We start from the raw sequence: 12,597 nt of genomic DNA on the forward strand, positions 1-12,597 counted from the left end.
CATTCCAAACTTTGCCACCCGAGCTGCCCCTCCTACCGACCTGACGCGGAAGTCTGCTTCTACACAGATTCAATGGGAGGAGGCTTTTCAAGACCTGAAAGCAGCTTTGCTCTGTGAACCAGTGCTGCAGAGCCCGGACTTTGAGAAACCGTTCGTAGTGCAGACTGATGCCTCTGGAGTTGGGCTGGGGCAGTCTTACTCCAAGGAGAGGCAGAGGAGCAGAAGCCAGTGGCTTACATAAGCCGTAAGCTCTTTCCTCGTGAGACCAGGTACTCAGTGGTAGAGCTGGAGTGCTTGGCAGTAAAATGGGCTTTGGACAGCTTTAGGTATTACCTTCTGGGTAGAGAATTTGTATTAGAAACCGACCATAGAGCCCTACAGTGGTTGGGGAGAATGAAGGATTCTAATGCCCGTGTGACCCGGTGGTTTTTGTCCATGCAGCCGTTCCGTTTTCAGGTGAAGTACCGGGCCGGGAAGCAGAACCCCATCGCCGACTTTCTGTCTCGTCACCCCAGTGACGAGTCTTCGGAGGAGGAAGGAAATGTAAAAAGTGAAGGGGTCACTTTTTGAATTTTGGTTGGTATTAGTGTTTGGGTGTAAATGTGTCCGGTACTCTGTTTGGGGGAGGAATGGTGGCATACGCATGGTAGCGCATTAAATTGGCACAGACTACATTTCCCATCATCCCTTGCTCACAGAACAGTAAAAGTTCCACACCTCAGTTTACTGCTCAGCTCATTCATTTATTTATGGCAACATCTTTGAACTGTGAGGTACCCACTGGAGTGGCCGTTACACCTCGGGTGTGCATTATTTTTCTAATAATTCAACGGTCCGGAGTCAATTATTCCGCTTATACTACGGTTGCCACACCTCAATACATCGATCAGATGATATATTTCAAGGGATTCGTCTGGTTTTTCTACTTAAATCGCTATTGTGAGTAGGATTATTTCTTCCGCATCTCATCCAACGACTCTTTTGCTAGTTCCAAAACGTCATTTTAAAGCTGGCAATGGAGGCTTCAGCCGTTGATAGCAGACTAATGCAGTTAATAATGAAGTTATTAGAAAGAGAGCGAGAGAGACAGAGACACAGAGAAAGAGAAACAGAGAGAGAGAGAGCTTGTATGAATTAGGCTACCTCTGTGTGTCCCTCAACAGTGTTCTGAAGCACCGTCTCTAAACTGTAAGTCTGCTTTAAGATGCAGCGCTGTTATTACCTCGCTAGTGAGAAATAAGTTGCTACACTAGGCTAGTTGCTACACTAGGCTAACTAATACTGCTGCAGCCCAGTTGTTGAAAGTTTCATATTCACCGTAAATATTAAAATTTACTTTCGGAAAATCGTCTGTCATGTTGTTTTTGTTAGTCCTGTGTGCTGTATAGGTACTGTATGCTAATTTCCGTTATTACAGTTAACTATGCGAAGTGATATGGAACTGTAATGCGGTCAAGAGAGCTGCCTGGAACTACTTTCTCCATGCGTTTCTCTGAAAATAATTGCACACCTCAGAACGTTCGTCAGCCAATCAGATTCAAGCATTCAACGGTCCCGTAGTATAAATCCCCTTAACGAGGCGGGGCCTGCCCAGCCCTCGCCTTTTTCACACTTGCAAATCAGACCCACCTGCCTGAGCCACTAACAAAAGCAGCTGCTCCTTTAAGAGTCGCTGTCTGATGGCTTAGTGCTTGTATGCCGCTCATTATGTTACAGCTGGAGTTTGAGAAGCACCTGTCCATCTCCCTCATCATGGACTCCATGGTGGGGATAAATGCTCCTTTTCTGAGGGCGTCTTTGCTGTTAACATGTCTTTGCTGTCCAGGTGTAGATGTGACTGACTATCATGTGGTCTGCTTGAGGTGTGTTTGGTTCTTTTTGGTTTGACAGTGGCAGAAATGCGGCGATCACTGCATGTTTCAGTCACTGTACCCCACAGCTCAGTAAAGCTGTCCTCTTTGCGATGTTCTTCAAAGGTCTGTCTGAGGGTGTCAGTGAGGTCGGCTGCTTTGCTAAGATCAGCCTTAGGTGACTGCAGCATGTCTGGCAGAAACTTTGCTTGACCGAGCACCTTTCTGAACACTACAAGGAGCCCTACAAAACTCAAGTCAATCTGAGACTGCAGTCCTCTGGCTTCTGCAGCTCTCTGGGGATCGGCATCATCTAAAATCTCACCCGGCAGCCTTAGTACAGCACTCAGCCTCTCCGTAAGGTTTCTACACGCAGCACGGCAGCAGGCCCATCTAGTCTCACTGAGCCTTTGCAGTTCCCCTGGGCCCCACTGAACAGCTGATTTATCAATCTGTTTTATAATAATACACTCGTCCTTCCTGAATAACCCCTCACCCTGTTGAATACAGTGATCTGATGCCCATTGCTAATGTATGGCGTGCAGCACTTGATACTCACAGGATGCTAATTCATTGCATGGAGATTTCAGTTCACTTACATTTTCTTCATATTGTGTGCGGTAAGTACAATAACCAAAGGAAACCTGGTAATCTACTCAAACACGTCTAGGTCTGATTTAGAGTCAAGGCAAGAGAAGATGTTATTTACTGATTTTCAAAGTGTTCTCTCATCGGTAACACTTTATAAGCACAAATAATGTAGTATTATGCTGTTACTTATGTATTAATTAACCACAAATTAAGTCTTAGTCAGCAGCTTGATTTAGTCCGTAAATATGGCCGCTGCACACGCTGCATCTAACCACTGCTGTCGTGGATTTTTAAAGGTCGCCGGCAGGAAACGGCAACATCACGTTCATCTCAAACAGGAAAGTGCTGAACTTCAGCAGCGCAATGTCTGTTCCTCCTTATATATGGATTATTTATGGATCATAATATTATAATTTTTTTATTATGGAAGAAAGCAAATGACTGCTAATGACAAACTTGAATAAAAAGAACTGTCCCGTTAAAATGAAGGAATCATGGTATTTTATATCGCGCATCGATCCGCTTTCTTATAATTTAATTCTGAACCTCTTTTATTTAGTAATCTGTGTTTTGTCTCCCCCTAGTGGCGTCCCTGAAAAGTACACATTGTTTCCGGAAGGATCACTTCTTCTGTGAATTGACGAGTCCAGTGGATGTAAGAAATATGGCAGCAGCTTCATAGAGAGACATTATAACTGACTACAGTAACTGTATAGAATGATAACTATTAGATCATTAGATTATCTTATATATAGCCACTTCTGTCGGCGTAACCAGACCTTTTACAGTGGGATGGGGGGTAAGGGTGCCTGGGCACCTGCCCGTTCTGTCCGACGGGGGCGTAAAAAGGCCATTTATAGTGTGGCAGGGAGGGGGTAAGGGTGCATGGGCACCTCCCCCTTCTGTCTGGCGGGGGTGTAATCAGACCTTTTATAGTGGGGTGGGGGTGGAGTTTAATGTATGTAAAACAAATTTCATTATATAATCAAATATAGTAATAATAATTTAATTTACTTTAATCCACTGAAGCAGGACAGTAACAGGACATAATTATATTTTCCATTGTTTTTTGTGTCTATTATGTCTCCAGTTAAATGATTATTATACACAATGAGTGTCATTGTGTCAGTTATGTTCAGCTGCAGTAATACAGTGAATTTAACTTAATCCAGCAGACTGTGGTTTCATTATGTCAGTCAGTTATGCTTTGGGTGACGCTGAAGCAGGACATTAATAGGACAGAACAGAAAGCCTTTATTGTCACTGTACAGGGAGGGAATACAGTAAACAGACATAAATATATAAAATGTACATATACAGGGGAGAGAGAAAGCACCCCCCCAATCAGGATTACATTTAGTTATATTTTAGTCTGAGAGAAAATGTATAAAACTCAATTTTCAAGTTTATTATACAACAGGAAACATCTCACGCTGACTGACATCAATGACAGACAAGGGAAACCGGGGAGACCAGGACTTAAATACACAAAGACAAATCAAAGTAAGTAGACAAAGCTGGAGATGATCAGGGAAATACACGTGGGTAATCAGGGGGCGTGGCACACACGAGGAGCGGACGAGCCGGGCATGACAGAACCCCCCCCCCAAAGGCGCGCTTCTCTGGGCGCGCCGAGGAAGGGGCCGACGGACGGGACGAGGCCAAACAGGACCTGAAAAACAAAAACAGAATCAACAACGCGGGACCGGGAACAAGACAGAGGCACAGAACACAGCGAGGGACAAGACAAAGGACAAAACCTGACAGAGGGCCGGGAAAGCAGACAGACAGACGAGAAAGGGCGAAACAGAGGGCACAGGCGGGACACAAGGGCCAGGAGTGAACGGAGGGAACACAGGAGGACGAGGAGCAGAGACGGGAGGAACAAAGCGAGGGGGAGCAGAGACAGGCGGGACAAAGAAAGGGGAAACAAACGAAGGAGGGACCTGGGCAGGAGAGAAGGGAGAGAAGGCGGGCGAACAAAGGGGAGCCCGAGGGAGACCCTGCGGGCGACGGGCGGCACCCGGAGGGGCCAGGGAGGGAGCACCGGGGAAGGGGACAAAGGAGCAAAAGGGGACCCTGGCGAGGACAAGGCGAGGGGGGGAGCCGCCGTAGGCGGTGGCGTCATCCGGCGCGGACGAGCGGGCGGACCCAACGGAGGAACCGCCATCGGGGAACCCACAGGCGACCGACCAGGCACGGACGGGGGGGGCGAGTCAGGGCAACGAGGCACTGGAGAAAGGGCCGCTGGCGGCGGCCGACCCGGGGGACCAGGACCTGCAGCCGCCACCCGAGCCCCAGCGCAGGCGAGGCAGGGTGAGCCAGAGGGCAGGGCGGGCGGGACCCCAGCCCTGCGTCGGTGTCCTCTCCCTTTGTGGGACACCGACATACGGGCTTTAGTCCGGGGTTTCACGTGTCTGGGCGAGGGCACAGGAGTCACAAGTGAGGTTCCCGAGGGGTCCCATTCAAGCTCCTCCACCTCCGAAGAGGGAGGAGCCAAGATGGAGTCTTCCGGGACCACCTCGGGGACTAGGGCGAAAAGAACTGGGGCTGCTGCAGGCGGAGGGGGCGCCTCTGGGACCGCTGCAGGTGGTGGCAGCTGGAGTGGGGACGCCGGCCCAGGAACTGCAGGCTGCTGCAGTGGGGGCGCCTGCCCGGGAGCTGCAGGAGGAAGAGGGACCTGCGGTGTCTGCGTAGGCGGCTGCGCAGGCAGCGGCAGCAGCGAAGGCGGCTGCGCAGGCGGCTGCTCGGGAGCGGGGTCCGCCGGCAGAGGCAGCGGCGGGACTGGCAAGTCCTGCGCAGGCAAGACGAGCGTGGCCCCTTTAAGTCGCCGGGGCACCCACGGGATGACATCCCGCACCACGCTGGCCCCCTTATTGGCCAGCCGTTCGGGCCGGAAGAAATACCGCTCTAGAGGCGGTGGTAGGTCCGTAGCGGCGGGGGACGGTAAGCAGCTTAGCAGCGCCGGTGACGGTAAGGGAATGGCTGCGAGGGAAGCGGGGACGAGCGCGCACGCTCCCAGGGTTATCGTCGGGGCGACCGCCGGCGACTTCGTCCGTCTTTTCTTCCGCCGAGTTCTGGTGGCGGCGGGAGGCTGCGGCGTCTCCGTTGGGACGGACGACGGGGACACAGCTTCTGTGCCTTGCGGTACAGCTAGCCCAAGTCTCCGTTCCATGAGACGCTGGGCTAGCTGCTGGAGGCAAGCACGTACCTCCTCCAGGAGGTGCTCGCTTTCCGGTGGAGGCCTCTCCATCAGGAGATCAGCGCTGCGACTGGCGAACTCCAATGCCACAGGGTCCTCCTGGATGGTTCAACCAGTAATAGGTTTCTTGCAGCAGACCGAGATGCTGCTCCTCGGTCTGCTGCCGCGCCTCCTTGTTTAGGTCCATCATTCTGTCACGATAGTCCGGGAAGTAGGCGAATGCGCTGGCAGGTGAGCGGGCAGTAAGCAGGCGAGCAGGTGTAAGCAGGGTGCACGGGGATTTATTCAACGAGACAAGAACAGGAAACATCTCACGCTGACTGACATCAATGACGGACAAGGGAAACCGGGGAGACCAGGACTTAAATACACAGAACTAATCAAAGTAACTAGACAAAGCTGGAGACGATCAGGGAAATACACGTGGGTAATCAGGGGGCGTGGCACACACGAGGAGTGGACGAGCCGGGCATGACAATATATATATATATATATATATATATATATATATATATATATATATATATTTAATGACCTGCAAAAATGTACCATTTCAATTAGTCAATTAGCTTTTGTCAGCATCGCCTTCCAACATGGAGCAAATGACACAGTAGTCCAATGCCTTGCCTACACACACAGAAGTTCCCATAAGCTTTTTGTGCTTTTATTATGAAATGTGTATGACTGAAGCAACACAGTTAGATGATTATTGTGGATATTTAATTACTCTAGAACCCACCCTGATATTCCAGGAGGGAACAGGCTATTTCCAATCGGGCATTTGTCACGAAATCTGAAGTCGTCTGAACTCGACTGATGTCTCCCTCTGAAAGGAGATGTTCAGCAAACTGCAAAAAAGAATAAACAAGTATATCAATATCACTATAAATTTGTCACAATATGAGTACATATCCTCAACTCTAAACTGAGGTTCAGCATAAATCTTTTCATGTCAGCATATGCAATACACCATGAAATGCAATGCTGGTGGCATAGAACTAAAGCTGAAGAAATCAATAGAACAACTACAAATATTTATTTAAATGTGCTTTTTGGGTATTGCAAGGTCACTGTACACAACAACAAATAAATAACACACAGCAGTGATAGCTGTCTCATTATTATTCCTTCTGCAAAACCAACACCTGTATACAACAAATTGCGTAAAAACTGGAATAGGTTTAAAAGCATCAATGAAAAGTTTTTAAAACATTTACCTTCAAAATGAAAACGCCACAACTGCTACCATCTCTCTGCTTGTTGTGTTGCAGGGTTGCTACTGTCCATGTTGCTCTGTTCTCATCATCCCCTCTCTGTTTCATAAAATTCCTAAAACATAAAGGTCATTACATTCACATATAACAAGGTAAAGACATTATAATTTTTCCACAAGAAAATATTCAATATACTTGAACTGTGATACCTCCAGTTGCGCAAATATCTCCTCTCATAGGAGGCTTCATTTCCAAATGGGTCCATCAGAATGATTTTTTTGAGGGGAATGTCGACAACCTAGAAATATTTGGATGCAATCAAACATACATAATATTAGTTATGATATTTTTAATAATATAAAAAATATGTAATTGTAATATTTATTGTTTCAGAATGATATAGTGTTCCTAATTCCCACTCACCACAAGTATCCAATGGGCTCCAACATTCACGGGGCATGCCCACTTCTCCACCACAGGAAATTTCATCTGTGGTAAGTGGTAAGAGTAAGTTAGTAATACTTAATCATGCAAGATATAAAATGTTACACTATGTTATGATTTAGTAACCTTCATGAGAGTTCGGAATTTGCCAGTAAACAAAGATGTTGCCACAACTGCACACATCTGGTGTATTGGTTTCTGTAAAAAAGAAATAATCTTGTCTTTTATAGATTGAATATGTAGTTTAAAAATGGACAAATGTTAACTGTTGTCATAATTGATACTTGCCTGTTGTTTCTCCAAAATGTAGTGCACATATGCATCAATAACCTGTAGACAACAGGCTTATAAGCAACATGCAAAACTACAGTATTAATATGTTGGACAACTTATTTTCCTTCTCTTACTTCATCCAAAAGCCACTCATTCCCCTGCAGGGTGCGAAAAGAATGATCATACAGTTTGTTTGGGCCAACAACTGCTTCAACTCTCCCAGTGTCCTTTGCAGCCCAAAGCATCATCACTAAAAAGCAAATGTAAAACAGTTAGTGTTACAATAAAGAGGTCCATCAGACCAACAGTCAAAAGCAAGAAATATCTAAAGAATTTGTAATGAAGCAGACAAACTGAACTCATGCAAACATAAAACATGGAATATACGGAGGGTGGACTAAATAGTCAGTTGGGCTGCTCACCCTTTCCTAATTTTTAAAACTGTTTATACATAAACATATTTTTGGCATTGTTTAGAGATTAACTATTTTGTGTATAGTTATCTGATCATGCTGTTATTTTGTTCACCGATCTGTAATTCAAGCAACAAACTTGTGACCAACCGGTCAAACAGGCAAAAAGTAAATGTAACACACAAAACGATGGACAGGGCTATACTGGCCAACTGGACAGGGCCAAACTGGCCAACTGGGAGCTTTGTAGTTACAAGACAAGACCTTCTTCTTGGGGTGTTCTCTTTGATATAGGGTTTTTGTCCTGTGTTGGTATTTTGCCTGTGGTGCCTGTGTTCTTTTTGTCAGGGGGAGGGGTGCTGTCATCTGAGCCATCAATATGTTTTTGCATGTTTTTGGCAAAAACAATAACAGAGGGTCTCTTCAAGTTGTGCTTGATTACCTCTGGGTCATTGTTCTTGTCCAAAGACTGCTGAGGTCTTAGCGTGGGCTTGACTCGTTCCACACAAGGAGGGTCGTTGGATGGATCAGTGGGTTGTGTAGTGGGTTGTGAGCTCCTTCTGTATGGCTTCAGGTGGCTGATGTTATATTTGTTTCTCAATATTGCTCCTTCGCGATTTTTTAGTGTTACAATTTTCCCACTGATTGTCTCTATAGTGTATGGTCCAGAGAAATCAGGTTCCATTCTGCCACCCTTCCTTCCATATTTTCTTATGTTGGCCAAAAGAACTTCATCTCCAACTTTGTACACAACATTTTTGTATTTCTTTTGCACCCTTTTCACATAAGCTGCCTGTTGCTTTTCCTGTGATTTCTTTATATTTTCTTCTGTGGTAGCTTTAATGCCCTCCATTGTTTTGTTTTTCAACTGTTTGAACTCACCGTAACTTGCTTCATCAGGGAGGATGATTGTGGAAAGCTAACAAGTAAGACCACAATGGAAAGACAGAAATCACAATTTATGATTAACATTTTCCCTGTCCTGCATGGCCTTAACATGAAGTGAAATAAAACAGGTTGAAAAGTCATACAAATTATAACAATTGTGCACAGGGAGAACAAACTCCCCAAAGAAAGGTCCCATTCAAACGGATTTGAAACCAGGACCTTATTGCTGTGAGGCAACAGTGCCAACCGCTAACCCATCGTGCTGCCCCTAAATGTGAACAATTTAAGAAATAAAAAGGTGAAAACATCTACACCCCCTGTATGTACATAGAAAGCTGTGGAAAACTTTCAAGACATAGTTCTACCACAGGACAGTTTGCAAAAACAGCACAAACACCTGCATTGAAACTACAAGACCTTATATGTGATTATAAAATAGATATATAAAAAACGGAACATGTCGTAGCTGTTTTCAGAAGCAATTGCCATGGCTGTTCAAGCCCCAATTCATTAGCTTGCAATCACCTTGTCACAAGAAACTATGCTAAACTATGTCAAGATATGAGTAATTGTACTTACTGGCAATTTAATGGGAACCTGTGAAGGAAACACTGCCTCTCTTCCGTACACAAGCAGAAATGGTGAATGTTTAGTGGTTGTATGGACCTTTGACCTTAAAGAAAATAATGTTGCATCCAGATAGATGTCCCAGTCATTCTGCTGGTTGTTAACCAGTTTCTTCAGAGCTCTTAACAGATCATTTAAAATAAAAAAATAATAAAATTAGTAAATATAACAAATTTGGTCACAACACACAAGAAATAAAACATCCAAAAAAAATAAAACACCAACCGTTTTATATTGTCGTTTGTTTTTTCATCCAGTCCATCTGTTTGTGGATGGTAGGCTGCAGTTACACTTCTCTCAATGTGCAACATCTCACACAGGCTGCGGTTGAGCTTTAAAAGAAAAACAAAGTTATTAAATACTAAATAAATACATTTGTAAATAAACAAAGAAAGAAATGTGTTCTCAATGGTACTGAATAAAGCTTAGTTACAGTGATAATACTACTTTTTGTTCATAAACATCTTAAAGCTACTGGTCTACTCCAAACCCAATATCTGACTGCCTGCACTTTAAAAGGACACTTCATTACTTCATTGACAAATTCTCTTCCTTGATCTGACAGAATTCTTTTCAGACATCCGTGTCTGTAAATCATGGAACAGAGATGCTTTCCAACTTCAGTTGCAGACTTTCCTTTCAAAGGAAATGCTTCAACCCATTTAGAGAAGTAATCTGTCGCTGTAAGGATATACTGGTAGCCATCAGTGGTTTTGGGCAATGGTCCAGTCAAATCTATTCCAACCAGCTCCCACACAGCAGATACCTATAACAAAACACACTATGTTTGTGTGTATTTACTCTTGGGGTAAATACTAGTAAATACAATTTGAAATTTGTAAAAGTACATGTAGAGATTGGAGTATGAACTGTATATACATACTGCATGCATTTATTTATAGCCATTTAGCGTCTTAATGTCTCTAAAAAAATTTTACGGATTACCTTAATACACTCCAGTGTCTGTACAGCTGTCAAAGGCCTCCCTACCTTTTGGCACTCATCACATTCCAAGATCTAAAGGATATAAAAACATTTCATGCCTGTAGAGTCTTCACATTCATTTGAAGAAAATACATCAACTCATACATACCCAGTTTTCAATGTCCACTGACATGCCATACCAGTAGAATCTGGAACATATGGCATTCCGTGTCTTGTTGATCCCGGTATGCCCTCCCAAAGGTGATGAATGGAACTCACTGAACATTGACCTGGCCTCCTCCTTAGTTTTGATCACTCTCCTTGTTCCATATTGAAGTTCTCCATCTAGGTTTGCACAGTAACATTGTTTATAGGGACATGGTTAAAACGGGGGCAAGGGGTTCACGACTGCAGGTTCAATTCCCCACCTGGGGCTCTGTGTGCGGAGTTTGCATGTTGTCCCTGTGTTTGGTGGGTTTACTCAAAGTGCTATGGTTTTCTCCTATAGTCACATGCATTGTAGCCTGACTGGTGGCCAAACTGATAATAGTGTGTGAATGTGACCATTCTTACCATTACTTAACCTTCCTATTATCTACAGAATCATATGAACACTTAAGGATCATTTGATTGTCTTTGGTGCATTGATTTTTAGAGTCTAGGTTTTTTCGCTGCCATGAAAACTAGTTAGGTAGCTAGTTAAATTGTTAGTAATTATTTGTATAGCAAAAACAATATAAAATAAATCCACACAAACGGTAAAAATGTGTACAACGTGTACGACTAGGACAAGCTACTACAGGTTAGCATAAAAAATAACGTTATACATGTGTTCTGTCATAAAATATACTAATAGTATATTCATAAACTGTTACAGTTACATTATATGTACATGCAAAGTTAACATAAAATCACTCAAACAAGAAAACGTTACCATAAAATCTGACAAACAAGAAAAATATATATATATACTCACCGCAGGTAACGTTAACCACAAGAGCAGCACGGATTTATGGGCGTTCCGGAAAAATGGAAAAATATTCAGAAGCGCATGCGCGGTGAGCGTAAGTAGGACGGATTCACAGGTAGGATGAATTTATAGAACACCGGTCTGAATGCATTTCATACTGCACGTCATACTGTATCTACTGATCCGGGAGAAACACTGCAGTGTCAAGCGGGGCGGAATAGGTGCCGCGCAAAGCCGGCAAACTAATGATAATACCATCTACAAACCATCAATAAAAGCGGATTAAACTACACAGATCGTGCATCATGAAAAACAGAAAGGATTCATTAACTCAGAAAAATATTGCTCAGAAAAACGGGATTATTATCTCATTAACTCGGAAAAACAGAACTGATTTCTTCTCAGATGAATGCAATACGCTTCCATAGAGAATCGCTTACCGCGCGCGTGACTGTAGATGCGGCGCCGCTGCCGCGAGCTTGAGCCCCGCATCTCGCGCACGCACGCGGCCGCTCTAATCTGTTAACATGGGCACCGAAATGAAATTTTATATTTTCCGCCTCACTTCCAGTGCGTCCAGGGTGCAAATTTAACAAGGTGGATCAGGAGAATCTTTTAATATTCATGAGTGAAGCCCTACATGATTGGCTGGCTGATTAATATTTATGAGAGAGGCACTACCTGATTGGCCAGTTAACATCAACATGTGCTGCCTGTTTCTTCTGCCTAAGGCAGGAGTGTCCAAATCCAGTCCTGGGGGGTCGGAGCCCTGTGCAGCTTAGTTCTTTCCCTGATCCACCATAAATGATTCAGTTCAAGAGCTGTGTGGTTATTAGCACAAGCAGATGAATCAGGTGTGATAAATGAGGGGAAACCCAAAAATGTGCAGGACTCTGGCCCCCCAGGATTGGATTTGGGCTCCCCTGGTTTAAGGCATTCAGTGACTAATCAGTAATATTCTCTCATGAATATTAATGATGGTTCCAGAACAACCCTGTAAAAGTGCAAATTCACATTTTGCACTTGAGGAGAGAGTCCGGTCTCACTGCATACAGGTGCCTCCTTAGGACAATACTAACGAATCTCGCACAGAAAACACATACACTCACGGCATCTGTCACGCCTAGCTCGTCCGCTCCTCCTGTGTGCCACGCCCCCTGCTTACCCACGTGTGTTTCCCGAATCGTACCCAGCTGGTTCC

The 12,597-nt window shown here is 44.6% G+C and overlaps 1 long non-coding RNA gene across 1 annotated transcript; it reads right to left on the minus strand.

Annotated features, from left to right (window-relative positions):
* Positions 1-9,490: 9,490 nt before the first annotated feature.
* On the minus strand, positions 9,491-10,673 carry LOC125726798 (uncharacterized). The gene is made up of 5 exons (XR_007388400.1): positions 10,596-10,673; positions 10,448-10,519; positions 10,035-10,268; positions 9,728-9,834; positions 9,491-9,623 (listed from the first exon to the last, which is right to left on the minus strand). It is a non-coding gene; the product is annotated as an uncharacterized LOC125726798 (long non-coding RNA).
* Between the last annotated feature and the right edge of the window lie 1,924 nt (positions 10,674-12,597).

This window comes from Brienomyrus brachyistius, unplaced genomic scaffold (assembly GCF_023856365.1).
Source record: "Brienomyrus brachyistius isolate T26 unplaced genomic scaffold, BBRACH_0.4 scaffold76, whole genome shotgun sequence".
In the NCBI taxonomy this organism is placed as follows: Eukaryota; Metazoa; Chordata; class Actinopteri; order Osteoglossiformes; family Mormyridae; genus Brienomyrus; species Brienomyrus brachyistius.